This window comes from Silene latifolia, chromosome 11 (assembly GCF_048544455.1).
Source record: "Silene latifolia isolate original U9 population chromosome 11, ASM4854445v1, whole genome shotgun sequence".
Taxonomy (NCBI): Eukaryota; Viridiplantae; Streptophyta; class Magnoliopsida; order Caryophyllales; family Caryophyllaceae; genus Silene; species Silene latifolia.
The window spans coordinates 189,283,313-189,306,769 of NC_133536.1; the positions used below are offsets into that span (position 1 = coordinate 189,283,313).

At 40.6% G+C, this 23,457-nt stretch overlaps 1 non-coding gene across 1 annotated transcript; it reads left to right on the forward strand.

The window, feature by feature from the left end:
- The first annotated feature begins 8,103 nt into the window (after nt 1-8,103).
- On the forward strand, nt 8,104-8,210 carry LOC141616220 (small nucleolar RNA R71). The gene has a single exon (XR_012530578.1). It is a non-coding gene; the product is annotated as a small nucleolar RNA R71 (small nucleolar RNA).
- The last annotated feature ends 15,247 nt before the right edge of the window (nt 8,211-23,457 follow it).

Below are 23,457 nucleotides of genomic sequence, written 5' to 3' on the forward strand. Positions count from 1 at the left end.
ACGGTTAACAACGCATAACCGTTGTCATTAAGTTTGGTAAAATTCGCGGAATAAATTCTACAACGTGTTTTGATGATTTTCGTGAATAAGCGTTGTTAAAGGGCCGTTGTGGTTGCCTGTTTTTGTAGTAGTGAAACAACAGAAATAAATACACTCCCGCAAACCTAAATGTCACAGTGTCCTCATTGTGACGCCTACATCATAGCAATCACACAGAAAATCTAGCAACCTATAGGACACTACTAACAAAGGGAAGAGGGGAAAATAAGAAATGCAATAAAACAAACAAAAACAAAGAAAGATAATACCAGCTGTGTAGCAAAGTCTCCCCCAAACCAGCTGGAAAGTGAGGGAGGTAGTGACCAGCTGTCACTACTGCGCTCCATCATCATCATCATCAAGGTTGGCCTCATCAAAGCCATCAATCTTCGCGTACATAGCTAACAACTCGGGATCATGAACATGGGCTCCACGGCCCCTAGCTCGTCCGGCTAGTCTACCACGGCCTCTAGCACAACCACCTCCAGGAATAGCTGCTGCAGGCCTGCAGCAGAAGTAGAAGTAGAAGCTGCAAACTGGCCAAAAGGCTCTCTCTGTGAAACAGGAACACCAACATCCTCTGGAAAAACACTGGTAGGCTGGTGAGGACGTACAGGAGTGTAAAAGAGGCGACCCAGAGCGCCATACTCCGTACTAAACTGCCCAAACTCCGCAGGGGTCACACCGTAGAGGTGGAAAACACGGCTGTCGTCACCAGGTGTGGTGTAGTAGCTCGGAGAAGCACCCATGTATTGCCCCCCCAGCAAGAGTAACAACCTCCATCTGCTCCCACAAACGCCGCTCAGTCAAAGCGGTGTTAACACCCTGATGTACTCTCACCTCTCTCTCAATGACTGGGTCAAAGTGGTAACCAAAGGAGGGAAATGACGTAGAAGGAGGAGGAGGACGGGGCTGGTAAGAACCAGGCAAGTGAGTGGCAGGCTGACGACGTCTCCGACGCCCACCAGTAGTAGCAGTAGTACTAGAACTAGGAAAAGTAACCAGAAGCTCTTCTGGAATCAGGTAGGTGAGAGGGGCAGGTCTCAATGTAGCTGTACTCTCCTCAAGAGGCGGAATGGCTGGCAAACGATCATTAGGCAAAAGCATATAAGACTGACCACGCACTCTCCAATAGTGATCCCTTCCACCCCGATTTTCAAGGTAGAAAATGTCATAGCGCAGGTGGTCATCATCTACCAACAGATCATGGTCATCCATCGGCTCATAGGAGTCATTCCCCTCAAAATCACACAAGACTCTAGCAATTCTAGTAATAATGGCACCACAATCCAAATCACAATACCGGCCAGTCATGCGGTCAAGGGCCTGGCAAACGAGTGCATGGGGAGAAAACTGAAAAGTAGCTTCCTGAAACGAGTTTAGGTAGCTAGCCAATATCAAGACCTCCAAAGAAGAGGCCTTGCTCCTATCATGTCTCCCATATAATAGATAACTCAGATACCGCAAGAAAAGCCTAAGACAAACATGCTGAACATCTAATAAAGACATACTACTCACGTCTGCGTCCGCAAAACCCGTAAACAATGGAAAGTATCGGACCGAAGACAACCCAACACCATTATACAAATCACCAGTGGCATGCTTATCAATGCCTAATATCTCAGAAAGACGGTCAAAAGTCAAGGACCGTTCCTCATTAAGCAACCTAAAACGGATTAAATGATCCGCCGGGAAGTAAGCATATGAACTCAAAAACTCAAGAGTGAAGGCACGATAGGATAGTTCGTGCAAAAGAAAGAGACCCTGCAACCCAATCTCGACAAATATACCAAGCATAATCTCATCAATCTTCAAAGTTCGCAAAATTTTGCGATCAACACACCGAGTAGCATTCATAGCCTTGAACATCAAAACCTCAAATTTATTCCGCTGCTCTTTGTCATGAAATTCAATAAAAGGAAATTCGTCTATTAGTGATAAATCATCTTCCTCCTCGGAAGATTCTATCACCTCCGGCTGACGAATGGGAGCGCGCCTCTCCCGTGGCTTTTTATTACCTTGTCCACCAGTTGACATACCTGCAAAAATACAAGTAGACAATCACAACCCAAGCGAAGTCCCAAAATAGTCCACGTTTTCCAGCATATACGGATCGAAAAATTCGATTTTAAGACCGAAAATCACACATAAACCATCTAAAAGGCAATGGGGATTGCAAGTATATATCAAATAGTGAAGATTCCAAGCATAAGAACACAATTTCTAACCAATTTAATGCAAAAATTGAACCCGGATTTGAAGAACCCTAATTCCCAAATTAGCAAATTAGGCATTTAATTCAACAAATAAAGGGCTAATAAGCAAGGATATAGCAATTGTATATGAGCAATGGAAGATTCAAGGCAAGAAACACAACATTTAAGCATAAAAACCCAGAATTTTCGGACCAAATTAAGCATAAAACGGGACTTACTAGAGCAAAAATAGGCAATGGAATTCGAAAATAAGCACAAAGGATTGATGTAAATCACTAACAAGCAATGCAACACAAACTTAAATGGAGATTTGATGATGAATGTGGAGTATTTGAGAGAGAAAAGGGGAAGAACTAATAGAGAAAGGCAAAGAGAAGTGACGGAATTAGGAAATAATAGAGCAAATAAAAGAGAAAATCAGCCGGTTCAAAAACGCGGAACCCGGTCTAAGGTGGTGCCTCGATCAAGCCTAGGTGGACTCGATCGAGGAACCAAAATCCCTACTAGCCAACTTTCGACATTAGGTGTTTCTAATTGCTCCCTTGGTGCCTTGATCGAGCCCTGGGTGCACTCGATCGAGCACGTTGGTGCCTCGATCGAGCCTGGGTGCACTCGATCGAGGAACCTGCTGCTGGCCTCTTATCTCGTTTATTGAATTCCTAAATTCAATTTCCGTCAAGTCCTGCACAAAAACACTTTGAAACATATAAAATTCCCTCCCTCACATCTCTCAAAACTCAAGGAAATGCTTAAATTTAAATGCGATAATTAAATTGAAATCATAATTTACAAAATTTTACATTACAATTTCCGAGCTGCCTCTCGATAGCGTTGGTTTAAGCGGTCCCGCACGACCGTATTACCTCATCAGTGAGAGGAATCAAAGGCAAAGAGGTCAACGGCCTCTATTACCCCAATATGAGCACCTTCATAGTAGATTTTCAATCGTTGCCCATTCACTTTGAAAGTCTCACCTTTGTCAGTTTGCAGTGTAACTGACCAAAACTTGTTCACATCAACAACAGTGAACGGTCCAGACCATCTACTCCTCAGCTTATCTGGGAAAAAATGCAAACGAGAGTTAAATAGCAATACTTTGTCACCAACATGAAACTCCCTTTACAAGATATGCTTGTCATGCCACTTCGTTCGTTCCTTGTATACTTGAGCACTATCCTAGGCATGCAGTCGAAACTCATCAAGCTCATTCAACTGCATCAATCTTTTCTCACCCGCCAGTGAGGGATCCATATTCAGCTCCTTTATGGCCCACATAGCCTTGTACTCAAGCTCCACAGGTAAGTGGCAAGATTTGCCATAGACTAGACGGTAAGGTGATGCTCCAATCGGCGTCTTGTATGCAGTACAGTAAGCCCACAAAGTGTCATCAAGCTTCCGACTCCAATCTTTTCTATTCTTGCTTACTACCTTCTCCAAGATTTGTTTCAATTCTCGGTTAGAAACCTCCACTTGTCCACTGGTTTGAGGATGATAGGCTAATCCTCTACGGTGCGTAACGCCATATTTCTTCAATAAAGAATTAAGATGACGCTCATTGAAATGCTTTCCTCCATCACTAATCACGGCGCGAGGCACTCCAAACCGTGGAAAGATAATCTTCTGAAATAACTTAACAACAGATTTAGCATCACAAGTGGGGGTGGCAATTGCCTCCACCCATTTAGAAACATAATCTACAGCTACTAATATGTATTGATTCCCATGAGAAGTAGGGAATGGCCCTTGTTAATCAATGCCCCAAACATAAAAAATTTCCACTTCTGAGATTCCAGTTTGAGGCATCTCATGCCTTTGCGAAATATTACCTGTTCTCTAACACGTTTCACAAGAACGGACAAAAGTAGTAGCGTCTTTCAAGATAGACGGCCAATAAAAACCCGATTGCATTACCTTAGCAAATTTCCTAGAAGGACCATGATGACTACCATAAGAATAAGAGTGACAATGAGAAAGGATGGCATGTACCTCACTCTCTGGAATACATCGTTTGTAAATACCGTCTGCGCACTCCCGGAAAAAATATGGATCATCCCAGAAATACCGCTTCACATCATGCAAAAATCTCTTCTTCTGCTGATAAGACAAGTCAGGAGGAAGCATACCTCCTACCAAGTAATTGGCATAATCTGCAAACCATGGAGTGTTTGCAACTACAGCTAGAAGATGGTCATTTGGAAAAGAGTCATTAATGGGCAAAATCTCTCTTCCTGCAAATCTCAACCTAGACAAGTGATCTGCAACAACATTCTCAGCACCAGACTTATCACGAATTTTAAATCAAATTCTTGCAACAATAAAATCCATCTAATAAGTCATGGTTTAGCTTCTTGTTTAGTTAAAAGATACTTAATTGCTGCATGGTCAGTATGAACAATAACTTTAGAACCAAAACAATATATGCTCTAAATTTGTGTAAAGAATAGACAACTGCAAGAAGCTCCTTCTCCGTAGTAGCATAGTTGATCTGCGCATCATCAAGAGTCTTACTTGCATAGTAAATAGCATACAACACCTTATCTTTCCTCTGCCCCAAAATAGCTCCAATTGCATAGTCACTGGCGTCACACATAATCTCAAAAGGAAGGCTCCAATCCGGAGATCGGATTATGGGAGCTGAGATAAGAGCTTGTTTAATCCTGTCAAAGGACTTAACACACTCATCAGTAAACACAAAAGGTGTATCTTTATGAAGTAGCCGAGTTAGAGGTTGAGCAATTTTAGAGAAATCCTTAACAAAGCGGTGATAGAACCCTGCATGACAAAGAAAACTACACACACTTTTAACATTAACCGGGTACGGGAGTTGCTCAATTACCTCAACCTTAGCTTTATCCACTTGGATACCTTTACCTTACACCAAATGACCGAGTACCACCCCTTAAGTAACCATGAAGTGACACTTCTCCCAATTAAGCACAAGATTGCTCTCCTCACAGCGCTGCAAAACCTTAGTCAAGTTCCTCAAGCAAACATCAAAATCAGTATCATAAACGCTGAAATCATCCATAAAGACTTCCATAATAGACTCTATGTAATCAGAAAATATAGCCATCATACAACGCTGAAAGGTAGCAAGGGCATTACACAAACCAAAAGGCATCCTCCTATAAGAAAATACACTATAAGGACATGTGAAAGTAGTCTTTTCCTGATCGTCAGGGTGAATGGGTATCTGAAAGAAACCGGAGTAGCCATCTAGGTAGCAGAAATAACTATGGCATGCTAATCTCTCTAACATTTGGTCAATATAAGGAAGTGGGAAATGGTCTTTCTTAGTAGCTGTATTCAACTTCCTATAATCTATACACATCCTCCATCCTGTAACAAGTCTAGTAGCAATTAACTCATTTTTATCATTCTTTACTACTGTGGTACCTCCCTTCCTAGGTACAACTTGGACACGACTGACCCATTTAGAATCAGATATAGAGAAAATAATGCCAGCATCAAGTAATTTCTGTACCTCTTTCCTTACCACCTCCTGCATTGGAGGATTTAGTCGTCTCTGACCCTGTGCACTAGGCTTGTAGCCTTCTTCCAAGTGAATACGATGCATACAAAAGTCAGGACTAATACCTTGTAAATCATCAATGCTATACCCAATGGCCTTTTTATGAGTTCTCAAAACAGTCAACAAAGCAGAAAGTTGACCTTCAGTCAGGCTAGCATTGACAATTACCGGGTTCATTTCACAATCATCAAGAAACTCATATTTAAGATGAGAGGGGATGGGTTTTAGTTCAGGTTTCTTTACCCCAGTTACCTTAGGTATGATACCCAAACTGTATACCTTTAGATGGAGGCATACCTCTCCAGTTAGAAGCCTCTCAATCTCATAAACTTCTGGACTCCATGAACCCGTCTGAGCAGCTAAATCAGAAACCAGGGCAATCTCCAGAGCATCCCTGTCCAAACACATAGAAAGACACTCATTAATAGTAAAATCAACAACATCTATGCTATGACAAGTTTCTTCTATCATGGGATGTTTTAACGCTTTTTCTAAGTTAAAACCAATAGTATCATCCCCCACAGGTAAAGTCAGTCTCCCTTGCCTAACATCTATAACCGCCCCCGCCGTGTGAAGGAATGGTCTACCAAAGATGATAGGGATTTTGTTGTCCTCTGCCATGTCTAAGACAACAAAATCTACGGGAATGAAGAATTTCCCAATTCGAACGGGAACATCCTCCAACACCCCCAGTGGGTGTTTAATGACTCTATCGACCATCTCGCAAAGTCATATTAGTAACTGTCAACTGACCCATATTTAATTTCTTGCAAATAGAATAAGGCATGACACTAACGCTAGCTCCTAAATCACAAAGAGCTTTACTAACAGCAAGATGACCAATATGACAAGGAATAGAAAAACTTCCTGAGTCCTTTAACTTAGGTGGTGAATTAATTGGCAACATGGCGCTGCACTTCTGAGTGTAAGCAATAGTTTCCACCGCATCAAAGGATCTTTTCCTTGTCAAAATCTCCTTCATAAACTTTGCATAAGCCAACACTTGAGTAATTAATTCAGTGAAAGGAACACTTACTTGTAAGTTCTTCACTACCTCCATAAACTTACCAAACTGCTTGTCCAGCTTAGAGTTTTGTTGACGGTGTGGAAAAGGTAGTGGAATAGTAATGGGCCCGGCTTGCTTGACTTTAAAATCAATTTTTGAAACACCGTCGTCTGCCAGAGAGGTGACTCGATCGAGCCCTGACTGCACTCGATCGAGCACGTTGGTTCCTCGATCGAGCCTGCCTGCACTTGATCGAGGAACCTTAGTAGGTTCGTCTTTTTCATTCTTTTCGCTTTTATCTTCAGCCCGTGTTTCAACTTTTTCAGCTTCTTTTTCATCATCACTAAGCTCCAAGTTGCCCAATCCCTTAGTATGCATGTAAGGTACCTCGTTATCATTATTGGACAATTCTTCATCGTGACTTTGCAGCTCCGAATTTGCATATGTAGTACCGCTCCTCAATTGAATGACATTAGCTTGCTCGTGAGCTTGCTTACCTTGAGGAGGAAGACATCCGGGCTGTTTTGATGGATTTTGAATTGCCATCTGAGCCACCTGATTATCTAGCATCTTATTATGGGCAATCAGCTCAGAGATTTGAGCCGTCTGCTTTTGCTGCATTGACAAAGTCTGTTGCAAAAGATTGCGCAACTCTGCCATCTCATTGTTTGGAGCTTGTTGAGGAGTTTGTTGAAGAGGTTGTTGATATTGATTGTTAAACTGCTGACCTCCTTGAACTTGCCTTTGATACCCTCCTTGTGGCTGATTACCACGGTTGTTGGGAGGCATATAGGTGTTCTTTTGTGGTTGTTGCTGCTGCGGGTTTTGCACATTCTGACTAGACCATTGAAGGAAACGATGCTCCTTCGTTCTTTCATTGTAAAAGTTGGAGAAAGGTGTGCCTTGTGCACCTTGTCTGTAAGACTGAAAAGCATTAACCTGCTCCAATGTGCTCAAACACTCAGCTGCATTGTGACCGTCTAAACCACATCTAGCACATGACTCCTCTTGTTGTTGACTCATAGCATGAACTCTCTCTATTACCCAATGCTTGGGTAGTCTTCATCTCAGCAAGTTTGGCATTAATAGCCTCTAATTGTGCCGCAAGAGCACTATCTCCACCATTTCCTTGCGTGCTTCCCCTAGGATTTCCATACTTAGCAGTATGGGTGGCAATCTGATCAATTAACTTCCACGCGGTAACATCATTGGTGTTGTCCTGAAACCTCCCATTAGCTGAAGAATCCAACAGGGCACGATGATCGTCATACAACCCGTTATAAAACTGGTTGCAAAGAAACCACTTTTCGAAACCGTGATGGGGAACAGATCGGACCAAACGTTTGAAGCGAGTCCATGCTTCATTCAGATCTTCATTAGCTCCTTGCTTAAAACTAGTAATTTGACTTCTCAGCGCATTAGTTTTCTGAGGTGGGAAGTACCTCTTGTAGAAAGCAAGAGCTAACGTATTCCAGTCTGTCATTCCTTCATCCGCCATATCTAAATTTCTCAACCATTCTGCAGCTCCATCTTTCAGAGAAAAGGGAAAAAGCACCTGCTTGATCTGATCTTGTGTCACTCCAGCTGTTAAAGGGATAGAACAGCAAAAAGTGAAAAATTTCTCCATATGTGTAGCAGGATCCTCAGCAGCTGTCCCACCAAACAAATTCCGCTCCACCAAATTGATGGAAGATGGACGAATTTCAAAGGTTCCATTAGCAGTAGTGGGCAGCTTAAATCCTTGTGGGATAGAATCCAAGGTAGGCTCGGAGTGACTAGCTAGAGTAGGCATGATGGTAATCTTAGGAATGGGAACTTCGACCGGAATTTCAAGTTCGGGAATTTCGTCCTCTTCGTGCGACTGATCGGCCGAATCAGTTGAGTGCTCCGTCTCGACGTCAAGTATACTCAAGTCTTCTACTTGACCCACTTCTTTCTAAAATTTCCGTCTGTAGCGAAAAGTCTGCTCTGGTTCGGGATCAAAAGGAATAATCTCGGACCTGTTACACCTGGGCATACACGGAACTAACAATAAAAGTGTGAGAATGGTCTTGTAGATACCCATATATGTCGATATTGGCATTTATAGAAAACCCATCAAACACCCGATGATGATAGGACAACATGTATTCGTCAGTTGGCGTTGTCATTATTTGGAGCTCGTTTTACGATGTAGAATGGGCGTCGTCGATGAAGTATTTTATTATTTTAAATGATATTTAAATTAATGTTTTTTTAAAAGTGAATTCATTTTATTAATTTAAATGATATTTAAATTAAAGCTTTTTAGAATTTATTTTCTCAAATTTATTTTATTGAAAATAAAATAAATAATTGATTTGAAAAATCATTTTATGAGTATATTTGATTTGAAAAATCATTTATTTTAATGCGTTAATCGATTTGAAAAATCGATTTAAAAATCGAAAAGAACTCGTTTTAAACACGTGTTTTAGAGCTCGATTATAGCTCGGTTTTTTAAGCCCGTTTTCTTTACGAATTGGCACGAATCTCGAGTACACTAACCAACCTAAGCCTCTACCCATCCAACCCCAGTTCGAACCCCATATCCATGGCCCAAATCACGTCCCAAATCACCCCCAAACAGCCCGCATACACAAAGCAGCCCCCCCTGTTTTGCAGCTCAAACCCGAGTCCAAAACCCGCTCCAAACACTACCAAAACCCGTGCCCATTAACCCTAACCCATACCCTAGTATCCTACCCATATTACCTTACCTTAACCACCAAGAAAACCCGTCACAAAGCCTCTCAAACCCTCACCAAAGCTGCTGGACAGCAGCTATGCTCAGCCAAGCCTGTCTGCCTCTCCTCCCTTTTAACCCTACCTTAACTCCCTATAAATACCACCCCTATGCCATACATTCATTCCTCTAAGTTCTCCATACATAAAACCATCACTTACAAGCTTTAAACTCCAGAAACAAACCCTAATTGCCTCCCAAAAACCCTAAACAAAACCGACATACAAACTGAAACAGTTTGTGTGTCCTCTTCGAAAAACAATTCGTTCCTCCATTAAACCTCCATCAAAACTCGAGTTTCTTGTTCCCAATTAACCATATAACATCCATATACACATTAGACAAAGATTTACGAGCCAAATTGCCCTTGAGAGTACACGAAATCCCTCGAAAAACAGAGTGTTATACACTCTGTTTTCGCGGTTTATTCCTGTCTGTCCAGTTCTGTTTGTGCTCGTTTTTCGTGCCCAATAACTCAAAACGAGCAGGGATTGCTTTAAGATCTCTGTTCTCCTCTCTTTTTAGTTTTCAAAACATCTTTTAAATCGAATTTTCATCGTGAAACGAGGGAGAAATCGCTGTTTGAAAGTTGCTGTCCAGATTCGATAAAAACGCGTGTTTGCTTTGTTTCTTCGTCGACGACGGCCTCTCGAGATAAAATCTACCATCGATTACGACCCACGATGGTGTCAACGATACATGTAGGTTGAGGGTGCATCAAATCCTCCTCTTTCTCCCTTTTATTTCGCTTTTTATGTTTGTTTTTTTATAGTTTGTTTTTATTCGTTTATCGTTTTTGTTTATCGATTGTTTAATTAACTATGAAACTAGTTTAGTCCGAGTATGAGTTAAAGTACCACCATGAACACCCGCGTTGACTTGAGATGGGAAAGAAACCGCTACATCAGTCGGTCGTACACCCCCGTCTCATTTACATATCCTTGTGTTCAAGGTAGGACATAAATAAAACGAATTTCTAACTTCGCTCCTCGCTTTTGACCCTTTGTTTGTTTCGGTCAATTCGACACACCCTAGGACCCGTCGCATGTTAGTATGACCTCTGATTGTTAACATATGACTCATTTAGATGACACTAGATTAATTTAACAACCTAATTAGACATGTTAGGTGGCATCGACATAGCTTTTAAAATCGATTAACAATTCCATAACCTAATTAAATACATCTCTCTTTTCACTTGATTTCTCGCTAGCATAGGAGTGCGTGATTAGCACCTTCCTATTAACACTCGACGAGTAAGCATTAATCTTATGATATTGTGACCTAATTGGACCCTTTAGGCCGTGTAGAATACACACTCGCGCGTTTCTTCTCAATCGATCAACCTGTTTTATAACTTGTTTTGTAACTCGTTTTCTAATCCGTTTCGCAGTAATTCGATCTAACTAATGAACCTAACCTAGGAACTAGGATTGCCTTGTATTGACCGTGAAGGTGGTCGTGGTTTGGGCCGTGAGCTTGGCCGTTTTCTTTGTCTTTCTTGCTTCGTTTTTTATACCTTTTGTTCTTCGTTGTTTCGTTGCTTGTAATTTGTAATTTGTTTATCGAGTTGTAATTTTCGAATTTGTTTTACTTTTACCGAGTCAAAACCTCTTCAAAAACGTTAGTCTTGTTTAGTTAGACGGTTGTGCCCCAATGCAATTGAGAGCGTAGTAAATCGCATGTTGTTTAAAGCAATATGGCCCGATTTATGCTAATGCATGCTTTGGTGTGTGACCCAATATCTAATTCGATGAGATTAAGTGAAATCACGCATTACGAGGAGTGACCCAAGGCCGTGTGTCATGTAGGCCGTGAGTCACCCCTTTGTGCACGGTTTCCTAGGCCGAATTGGCCGTGTAATGTGTCGTGTACGGTTTTGTATTTAGCGATTGTATTTAGATCGAGTTGTATCTTTAATTTATTGTTGTGTCGGCATGAAATGCCTGGTTTGTAATAGGTAGATCCCACGGCTCCCCCATTCCCCCTTAAGCCTTGTTTGCTTTATTTGTATGTTGCTTAGATCAATCAACCCACATGCTAAATTACAACTTTGACAATGTTAGTTTAGTTGCATCTAAAACGACATAGAAATTGTTGTCATATGATAGGGTTAAAACGATGTTTGCATATCATATATCGTAGTAGCTATGACCTTGTTTGAAATCCATACTTGACTTAGTAGAGGCCGTTATTGACGGGCGGGGTTGGGTGTCCTTATGGGCTTCCCAACACGTACCCTCACCCCTTACTCAAGATCTATGGTTTGTGGATCCGTCTAAATACCATTGGAATACGAGAGTCATTCAAATCGAGTGATATAGGGTACAAGTCTTTATCTTTAGTCACTCGTAGTCGATTGGCTTTATGCTTTTCGATGAAAGGTGTAAAGTTGACTTGAACGGTTCCAAGTTCCCAAAAAACTTGGTGGCGACTCTAATTTGTCTTAATTCGATTCGAAAGAACCTCGAGTCGATTATGCCTAGTGTGGATCCCGCGGACGCAGTTCCCGAGGGCCTTGTCCATAGTTTGGCGACTCCGCTGGGGAAAAGAGGACTAGTTACACTTTGTTTCTAGGGTCTTTTCCTCCGAGGTGAAACTTGAAAAGAAAGTGTCGGAAAGTAAAACATTACTCATAGTGCTACGATTCATGCATAAACCCTTAAGGACTTGCCCGGGCCGTCCCAGCGTTTCTTCGTGATGCGTGGGGGGCGACGTCCCACTATGCTAGGAAGCTGCACATTACTCGCTTCCACTTCACCTCGCGTGGTTCTTGATGGTGGGGACGATCTTCTAGGTACTCTACCTTAAGACACCTTGCTCTATAAGACCGCAAAAGGATGGAGGGCATAGACCTTCTTGTAGAAGACTTGCCGAGACTTAGAGATGTCTAGGAGCATACATCCTTATAACATGAGAATGACAATGTGCAAATTGTTTTCCCGAGTCTTTTCGAAATTTTCCATGTCCTTTTCAAAACCGAACTTTTGAACAACTTACTTTCAAAATAGCATGGTTTTAAAAACGCGGAATGCTGCCCAAATAGGACTAGAATTTTCGGCCCAAAATGAGCTTTTATAGCCGGCATGCTGCCCATTTCAAATCTCATTTTCGAATCAATCTTTCGTTTTTCAAAATCAATCCAAAATGCCTCTCGAACCTCAACCAAGCATGAAATGCGTCGAGTCGTGTCCGGGTCCTGGCCGTGTTTGGGCCAGGCGTGTTTCGTTTCTAAGAGTCTAGAACACGACCCTGTTGGGTCACCCAAGCTCACCTCTTGGGCTTCGAGTCTTTTTGGTCGACCTTTTTGTCTAGGATAGTCCACAGAAACGTCCAAGCTAGGCCATTGTGGACGTTTCATACGAACCTATGGGCTATGTTAGTCCAATCACGGGTTTAGTCACACCAAGTCCGGTTTAGAACCGATTTATAATGGTTTGGGTCGTGTCGTTTTGTCGAGTCCAAAATGAATCGAGGTCTAAATCCAACCGTGAGTCGAACCTTTTGGTTAATTAGTCTTAAGTTGAGTCTTTGTTTGAGTCAAGTTGGTGTCGTGTCCTTAAGTGTGAAGGGGCTCTCACTTTCGAATATTGAATCAGTTCGGGGTTTTCTTGTAGAAAGGCCGCCAAAAATCCGACGTCAAGCAATGGAAGATGCTGTTAACAAACTCACTGAGGCCGTGAACCTCATGATGACCCGCATGGATGCAATCGAATCTAAGCTGGGTGAAGATTCCCCTCCATTTACCCCACCTCTGACTGATCTGGAGAAACGGTTCAAGTTCATCGAAGACCGTCTGAAACTCTCCCAGGGGAAGAACATCCACTATGAGAATGCTAGGGCCTATGCCCCAGTTCAGGATAAGTTGCCCACGAACATGGTACTCACTGACATCCCAAAGTTCAAAGGCACCGAAGATCCAGTCCACCATGTTAAGGCCTATAAAGGGTACTTAGCACCAAGGAGTACCTGCCGACATGCTCTCCAAATTTTTGCCCAATCTTTGGATGAACACCCGAAGGCGTGGTTCTATAATCTTGACCTTAAGAACTTCCCCACTTTCGAAGATATTACGGTGGAGTTCTCAGTAAGCACTATGCTGACAATGTTGAGATTCAAACCAACATAAGGACTTTGGAAGTAATGACACAGAAGGAAAAAGAGGGCTTCACTGAATTCCTCGCAAGATGGCGCGCTGAAAGCGTGAAATTAGCCAAGAAGCCTGACGAAGTTGAAATGGTAGATAAGTTCGTAAAGAATCTACAACCTATTTACCGCAATGCTCTGAAATACCAGAATTTTGGCTCTTTCAAAGAATTGATAAGAATCGGGATAAAGGTAGAAGATGATGTCATAAGGGCAGAGGCTGAAAAGCCGAAAGGGTACCAAGGGGCCTCATTGTCTAAGGCCAAGCCCCCAGCAACGACCCATATTGATGAAGCCATCAATCTCTTAGAAGGGCAATCGAAGAAACCGCAGCGCCAAGCTCCGAGGGCATTCACCGATATCGGATGCACTTATACATACGCTCTCCAAAGGCTCATAGCCCAAGGAAAGCTGAAGCTTATTGGTCCAACTCCGGACCCTCCCGCTGAACAACAAGGCAAATGGTATAAACCAAATGCCTACTGTGCCTTTCATCAAGGGAAAGGCCATGATACTGAAAGGTGCTATCGACTGAAGCACGAAATCCAAGACATGATTGAGAGTGGAACACTCCCGATCCCAACTGTTAAACCCAATAACATCACCAATCCATTTGGCGATCACGTCAACTTTGTTTCTGTCGAAGACAATGTCGATTATTCCCAACTTATCCGCCCATGTCACTTGAAAGGGGTGTTTATCGGGAACATATTTGTGGATTGCTTTGAATTCTTGCCAAACCCGAAGAATGAAATTCAAGTCGGGAGTCTTGCTCTAGAATGTACTCCTCTCGTTAACGAAGTTAATAAAAGACAATTCGATTCACCAACCTTCATCACTGGTGTAGATCCTCAGAGGACTACCTCGGGATGGAGGCAGACCATCATAGGGATCAAGGACCAGAGCCGAGCAACTAAGTTGACAACTGAACAAGAGAAAGCTCATGACCAGATTTGAAATTATGAGTCGGGATATGTTTTCTTATCTTAGTCGAGTCGAGTCTAGGACTTTCTGTTCCTGAAGTTGAGTCGTTTGTTCCGCGATGACCTAGGGTGTGTCCTAGGAATCGTTCCTTCGAGTCTGTTAAGCATGTATCATTTCCAATAAAAGTTGCAGTTCGTTTCCAAATATGTTTTGTTTCCAATCCTCAATCATTCCGAAACATGATAAAATGCACAACACACTCAAAGGCATCTCTGGGGTAGAAATATGTCCCGTTTCAAAATATAAAGTACACTAGGATCCCGTGTTTGATTCCTTTACCTATTCCATGTATGGTGGTAGAAAACCTCCATCTGAACCAATGTCTATGACAAGCTTTTAGATGATTCTATGACGAACCCGGACTAGCTCCTTGCTTCCCATATCAATGACAGAAGGCAAGCCCATTACCCACAAAATCATCCCCTCTCGAAGAGAAAGGAAACCAACCCGTTCTAACAAGGAATTGTTAGTTCTAACCCAATTTAGTTGGCGAAGCCCAATTTTCAAGGTGTACCCATTTGTGACTAAGAGAATGAGTAGAAGACCATTTTCAAGAAGAGAAGAGAAAAAAAGATGAAAAAGAATGAAAAGATGAGAAAAAAAAAGGACGAAAAAAGAAAAAAGAAAAATAGAAAAAAGAAAAAGAAAAGAAAAAAGAAAAAAAGGAAAGAAGAAGAAGAAGAAGAAGAAGAAGAAGAAGAAGAAGAAGAAGAAGAAGAAGAAAAGAAAAAGAAATGCCAAAATATTGATCAAAGTTCAAAGGCGAATCCAAAATGGTCAGGTAGTACCATCAGCAGTTATCCATATCCCTAAGTCCGTCCCGAAGCATTTACGAGGGAATAGTTAGGGATTCTGAGAATCAATCAGCTTGTGTTAGTACACCGAAGCTTTTAGGATCCAGACATGGAAATTTGAACCCACATCGATTCCCAACCTATTTGTACTCGGGTTTCATCAAACCCGAGACACCATTTCCAACCACGTTATAAGCCATAGCCCTTGGCCTTAGCACCACAAAACAAACCTTCAGAATGATGGTCAACCATTCAAGCCTTTTATTACCAAGCTCCACATCCCAAAGAACCACAACCTTTTGTACCAACCCTAGACACGGGATTAACAGTACCTTACAGGCTAGAATGGGATGCGACAGGCTATCTTAGGTGAAACCTTCGAGTGTGTACACATATTCAAAATGCCAAGTTTATGCACCTTGATCGAACTACGTCGGATTTGATTTCGCTCCACACGAATACGTAGGCAGTCCTTCAGAATAAGGGATTCAATCCACTCATCAACCAAGTTGTCATCTTTTCGGTTTCTTACGGGTCCTAACCAAGTCCAAATGAAGCCACCTTTGTTTGAGTCGGTCTTAGCACTCGATGTAGGCTAGGAAAAGGATATAGGTTCAGATGAGTAATGTCAAGTCTCGGAATGAGCTTTATCTAACGGTTTAGGCAAAGATGTTGAGTCAGACAGGTGTGGGTTTTTGTTGGGAACAGAAAATATGAAAAACCCGCTGAAAAGAATGAAGGCGTGGAAGAAAAATAGTAAAAGCCCGCTGAAAAGAAAGAAGGCGGTGGCAAGAAATAATGAAAACTCGCTGAAAAGAAAGGAGGCGAGGAGAAGAGTGACAAAATGTTCCCAACAAGAGTGATGTGTGATGTCTAAGTGTTCTCATAAAATTAGTCTGTGTTTATTGTCTGGGCGAAGCCAACGTTGTTGCTCTGTGAGTTTAATCCACCTTGTCAATGCCAAGTGATCTTGATTCCCATATGCCCTCGGGAGCACGCCCATGCCATACGATATCTCCTTCCCAAGTCGACGACCTTGTGATTCCCATTTGCCATCTTTTGGCGCCAGAATGGCCAATTTACATTTCTACCCCCAACAAGTCAATAGTTGAATTTAGAACCCGTGCACACTTACGGTTTTATTTTCCTTTTTTGTTTTACGGTAGCGGGCTACGCCCACGTTGTTTACGGGTCGTACGGAGTGTCTGAGTCGTATTTCATGCTCACCCATCAAGGTTCAATTTCAAAAAAATTCAAAATTTCAAAATTCCAAAAACTTTTTGCGAATTGTGGATAGATAGTCCAAGTAGTAGAAATTTTCGGGTCGATGGCCCAGTCTTTCAAAATCTTCAAATTCAATTTTCGGGTCGATGGCCCAATCATTCAAAATCTTTGAATTCAATTTTCGGGTCGATGGCCCAATCATTCAAGATTCCAAATTCAATTTCGAAGGGTCGATGGCCCAACATTCCAAGTGATGTCAAATTCAATCTTCGGGTAGATGACCCAGTATTTCAAATGATCCAATTTCAAGATCGATGATCCAAATGTGCTTATGTGATGATTATTGCTTGTACATTTTGTTGTGTTTCAAATATAGCAGGATATGCTTCAACTGGGGGCTCTAAAGTCTTCGACTTTAGAGCCATCACAAACTGGGGGCTCTGAAGCCGTTGGCTTCAGAGACCGTTATCAAGATGTAAAGGATGACATCCACCAAGAATTCAATTCAATTACAAGAGTATGAAATGGAAGAATTCCTTAGCTGAAAGCAAATGATGAAAGCGGCGGCAACCTCCTCGGAAAGTCCCGTCCCATTTGGGCACCTGCCAGCAGATGATAAGCTTTAGGCAAGTATCAACAGATGATGAATTTTGGACAAATGCCAGCAGATGATAAACTTTGGGCATGTGTCAGCAGTGGCCGAACTACGACGCGGGTTTGATTCCGTCAGAAACGGATACGTAGGCGCCTAAGGATAAGGCTCAACCCACCATATATGCAATTTTATGGGTCGACGACCAACGATGATAATTTGATGCAACAGAAGCAAGAGTTAATCCCCAACGAAGTTTCAGGTATGATCTCTTCTTATGGCTAGCGAGCTTATATACGCAAGTCTAATGGACTATAAACGACCCGCGGAATCCTCAGGTCGAGAGGTATACTTTGACTTTCGCCTTGTCCAAGCCTCAGTCAAAGTGGGGGCTCTGTAGATACCCATATCTGTCGATATTGGCATTTATAGAAAACCCATCAAACACCCGATGATGATAGGACAACATGTATTCGTCAGTTGGCGTTGTCATTATTTGGAGCTCGTTTTACGATGTAGAATGGGCGTCGTCGATGAGGTATTTTATTATTTTAAATGATATTTAAATTAATGTTTTTTTTTAAAAGTGAATTCATTTTATTAATTTAAATGATATTTAAATTAAAGCTTTTTAGAATTTATTTTCTCAAATTTATTTTATTGAAAATAAAATAAATAATTGATTTGAAAAATCATTTTATGAGTATAATTGATTTGAAAAATCATTTTATGAGTATATTTGATTTGAAAAATCATTTATTTTAATGCGTTAATCGATTTGAAAAATCGATTTAAAAATCGAAAAGAACTCGTTTTAAACACGTGTTTTAGAGCTCGATTATAGCTCGGTTTTTTAAGCCCGTTTTCTTTACGAATTGGCACGAATCTCGAGTACACTAACCAACCTAAGCCTCTACCCATCCAACCCCAGTTCGAACCCCATATCCATGGCCCAAATCACGTCCCAAATCACCCCCAAACAGCCCGCATACACAAAGCAGCCCCCCCTGTTTTGCAGCTCCAACCCGAGTCCAAAACCCGCTCCAAACACTACCAAAACCCGTGCCCATTAATCCTAACCCATACCCTAGTATCTTACCCATATTACCTTACCTTAACCACCAAGAAAACCTGTCACAAAGCCTCTCAAACCCTCACCAAAGCTGCTGGACAGCAGCTATGCTCAGCCAAGCCCGTCTGCCTCTCCTCCCTTTTAACCCTACCTTAACTCCCTATAAATACCACCCCTATGACATACATTCATTCCTCTAAGTGCTCCATACATTCAACCATCACTTACAAGCATTAAACTCCAGAAACAAACCCTAATTGCCTCCCAAAAACCCTAAACAAAACCGACATACAAACTGAAACAGTTTGTGTGTCCTCTTCGAAAAACAATTCGTTCCTCCATTAAACCTCCATCAAAACTCGAGTTTCTTGTTCCCAATTAACCATATAACATACATATACACATTAGACAAAGCTTTACGAGCCAAATTGCCCTTGAGAGTACACGAAATCCCTCGAAAAACAGAGTGTTATACACTCTGTTTTCGCGGTTTATTCCTGTCTGTCCAGTTCTGTTTGTGCTCGTTTTTCGTGCCCAATAACTCAAAACGAGCAGGGTTTGCTTTAAGATATCTGTTCTCCTCTCTTTCTAGTTTTCAAAACATCTTTTAAATCGAATTTTCATCGTGAAACGAGGGAGAAATCGCTGTTTGAAAGTTGCTGTCCAGATTCGATAAAAACGCGTGTTTGCTTTGTTTCTTCGTCGACGACGACCTCTCGAGATAAAATCTACCATCGATTACGACCCACGACGGTGTCAACGATACATGTAGGTTGAGGGTGCATCAAATCCTCCTCTTTCTCCCTTTTATTTCGCTTTTTTTGTTTGTTTTTTTATAGTTTGTTTTCATTCGTTTATCGTTTTTGTTTATCGATTGTTTAATTAACTATGAAACTAGTTTAGTCCGAGTATGAGTTAAAGTACCACCATGAACACCCGCGTTGACTTGAGATGGGAAAGAAACCGCTACATCAGTCGGTCGTACACCCCCGTCTCATTTAGCATAAATTAGCTAAAATGAATTTTATGGCATGAATTTTTTTTTTCCAAAGTTGTATATATGATTTGAAACTCAGATCTAAAGTTCTATGTCAAATTTCGTTTGATTTGGATGTTTATTGATTTTTATATTGTAAAATTGATAAATAGCAACTTTAAATAGTCATAATTATAAATTCGATTTTTAAACTTAAAATTTGTCATTTCCAGGTTCTAGAAACTTATTTAGAATGTTCAAAATTTTGATTTTGATTTATTGCATAGTTTTATGTTTAATTTAGAATTAATGGGTTAAATTTATGTTTTATATGATTTATTTGTGAAATAAATTAAAATAATCTAAAGGCAAATTTTTTATTAAAATTTTGGAATGTTGGGAATTTTCCAGAATATACAAAATTATGATTTTGAAAGTTTCAAATTTTTATGACTTTTTGGAAATTATTTCCTTTTATTATTATGAATAATAGTGTTTAAAGAGCAATTATAAAATATCAAGTTGAATTATTGTCAAATATTTAGTGAAGACTAAATTTTTGAGTCCTAAGAAGGTTAGGGTAATTAACTTGGACATAGATTTGATTTATGTAATATTATGTGATTTTATCAAGTTAATAGTCACAATAATCCATGAAACTGGACCGAATATATGATATTAGCTTAAATAGGGCGATTTGGCACATCACATGGCATGTTTCATACATATATTAATGCTGCATTTTTAGTATGATTGTCATATTTTATTTTATATAATTTTGAATTATGTAATTTGTACTTAGTATGGCCTTAGTTTTTAATTGGTATTTCCCGAAATGAATGGGGATATCGATTCGGTTGTAATTAATGTGATCTCGTATCACTTTTATTTTATTTTATTTTTGTTTTTCTTTTTATAATGTATAAAGTAGAAAAGCTATGTAATTTATTTATTCCGAAGTTCCTTGAAGACGGTGCCATTCGAGAAGGCGGTCCAACAAAGACGGTGTTGCCTTGGAGTGCGTGCCAAATGAAGTTCAAGGGACCAAAGGAGTTGGTTTTCGAATTTGTAAATAGTTTATTTGATTTACTATTTTAGGAAGGCCATAATAGGATTTTATCTTTTTGCTTTGCATTTTTTTATATATGTTTGCATGCATAGCCAAATCGCCATAACTACACATGCATATTATTTTATCGAGTCATCGACCGTGTCAATTATAATTATCTTAGCTCACCGCTTTAGTTCACTTAAAACGTGAAAGATAACAAATTGACAAGACCTCTCACTAAAAATAATTGAGAATTAGCCTTACCAAATAATAGAACCATGAATCCCAATTTCATAAGGAAGTAGGCTCGGCTCACCGGGGTGCTAAACTTGTTATGTTGGGTAAGTTGGTAGTAAATTGTTATTACATTGAAATTTGGATTGAGCTCAACGGAAGTATTTGTGACCGTAGTCGCATGTGTTCCGGGCTAAAGATAACTATTAAAGTAATTTTATCGACCGAGAGTTCTAGAAGTAGAATCGGTTAAAGAGTTAATCCACCGAGTTATATTAATTAGGGATGAATCGGCTCACCGTGCCCGAATTGATATGAATTTAGATCTCAGGATCATTTATAATAGTTGGGTAGAGGTCACTATATAAATGCTTAAAACTTGTTTAAAGTGTTTACAAGTATGATTAAAATGACAAATGTAAATATTTCTTTTACGTCCATTTTGTAGTTTTTTCAATGGATCCTATCAATCCAACAACACCTATTACCATTGAGTCTTGTCATAACTTATTTGACGATATTTGGTCCAACAACAACTTCGATACAACTAGAGAGCTTCAATTTGGGATCGGTTCCGACGGAAACCTTAATTTCATTACTTCCTCCATACCTCCTACTATGACTAGATCTTTTGTGAATGTGTCTCGGGAAGACCATCTCGCTAAATCTATGGGATCCTTATCTTTAGAAGAAAGGGATGCCAAAACTAGTGGGAGTCCTTGCAAGCAAGCTCTTGCAACTAAAGGAAAACGGTTCAAAAGGAAGGGAAAGAAAGGTAGAAAATTCAACAATGGAAACAAGATGGCTAGTGGGACTACCAAAGGAGCCAAAGTTGATGATGAATGCCATTATTGTCATGGCATGGGATATTGGATGAGGAATTGCCCCATATATTTGGGAAGTATTAGGGATGGACTTGTTATTCCACTCGGTAAAATTCCTTCTGAAATTTATGTTATTGTGTAAATTTTAATTACTTCCACCACAACGTGGGTATTAGATACCGGTTGCGGCTCTCACCTTTGTAATCATTTACAGGGGCTAAGAAACGTGGAAAAGCTGAGCAAGGGCGATGTTGATCTCCGACTTGGGAATGGAGCTAGAGTAGCGGCCACATCCAAGGGAACTTATGTACTTGTTTTGGCAAATGGATTTGAGTTGTATTTGCATAATTGTTTTTATGTACCTTCTCTTTCTAAGAACATTACTTCAATTGCTATGTTAGACATAGAGGGCTTTAATTTTGCCATTAAAAACAATTGTTGTATTATTTCTAGAAATGACTTGGTCATAGGCCGAGGCTCTTCTATAAATGGCATTTATGTTCTAGAGACTTCAAATCCTAGTAAAGACATCTATAACATACAATCCAAGAGACTCAAATAAAGTGATCCAAATGAATTGTACATTTGGCATTGTCGATTAGGTCATATTAACGAGAATCGCATTAAAAGATTAGTTTCAACTAATGTTATTAAACCATTTGATTTTCAATCCTACGGTATATGCGAATCTTGCCTCCAGGCAAAATGACTCATAATCCTGTTAGTGGTAAAGGGACTCGAGCTAGTGAACTATTGGGCCTTATACATACCGATGTATGTGGACCAATGACTATCACCGCTAGGGGTAATTATGACTACTTCATTACCTTCACCGATGATTTAAGTAGATATTGGTATATCTACTTAATGAAGTACAAGAGTGAAGCTTTTGAGAAATTTAAAGAATTTCAAAATGAAGTAGAAAACCAATTGAACAAGAAGATAAAGGCACTACGATCCGATCGTGGTGGAGAGTATCTTATGAATGAATTTGATTCACACTTGAAAGGTTGTGGCATTGTCTCACAACTCACTCCACCCAGTACACCACAATTTAATGGTGTTGCCGAGAGGAGAAATCGAACCCTACTAGATATGGTTCGATCTATGATGAGTCAAACCGAGTTACACGACTCCTTTTGGGGATTTGTAATCCAAACCGCAATCAAATCATTGACCAATAGTCCAACAAAAGCAACCGAAAAGACTCCATATGAGATGTGGAAAGGAAGGGTTCCTAATATATCCTATATGAATATTTTGGGATGTAATGATTACATCAAGGTAAAGACCGACAACAAGCTAGCCCCACGATCCGAAAAATGCATCTTTGTAGGTTACCCCAATGCCTCCCGAGGCTATTACTTCTACAAACCTCATGAAAACAAAGTGTTTGTGTCTAGTGAAGCTGTCTTCTTAGAAAGTGAGTTTATTTCTAAGAGACAGAGTGGGAGAAATTTTGAACTTGATGAAGTTCAAGAGCCACAAACCGAAGTAGAGGCGCAAGAAGACGTTCCTTCGTCGTCTAATTCGGTTATTATTCCTCAACCGAGGAGGTCGGGTCGAGTTTCTCGCCATCCTGATAGATATGTTGGACTTATCCAAGAGGATGGGAGTCTTGATGTGTTACTTCTATAAAGTGACGAACCCGCCACCTACAAAGCTGCAATCTCTAGTCCCAATTCAGCTTTATGGCTTGAAGCCATGAAATCCGAAATGAGTTCTATGCATGAAAATCAAGGTTGGAACTTGGTGGATTTGCCTGAAGGAGTAAGACCTCTTCAATGCAAATGGATCTTTAAAGTAAAGAATGGCATCGAAGGGCATGATGATGTCTACAATGCTAGGCTAGTGGCAAAAGGTTTTACCCAAGTTCATGGTCTTCACTATGACGAAACCTTTGCCCCCGTAGCCATGCTGAGATCCATTCGGATACTGTTAGCGATTGCCGTATTTCATGACTATGAAATATGGCAAATGGATGTCAAGACCGCCTTTCTAAA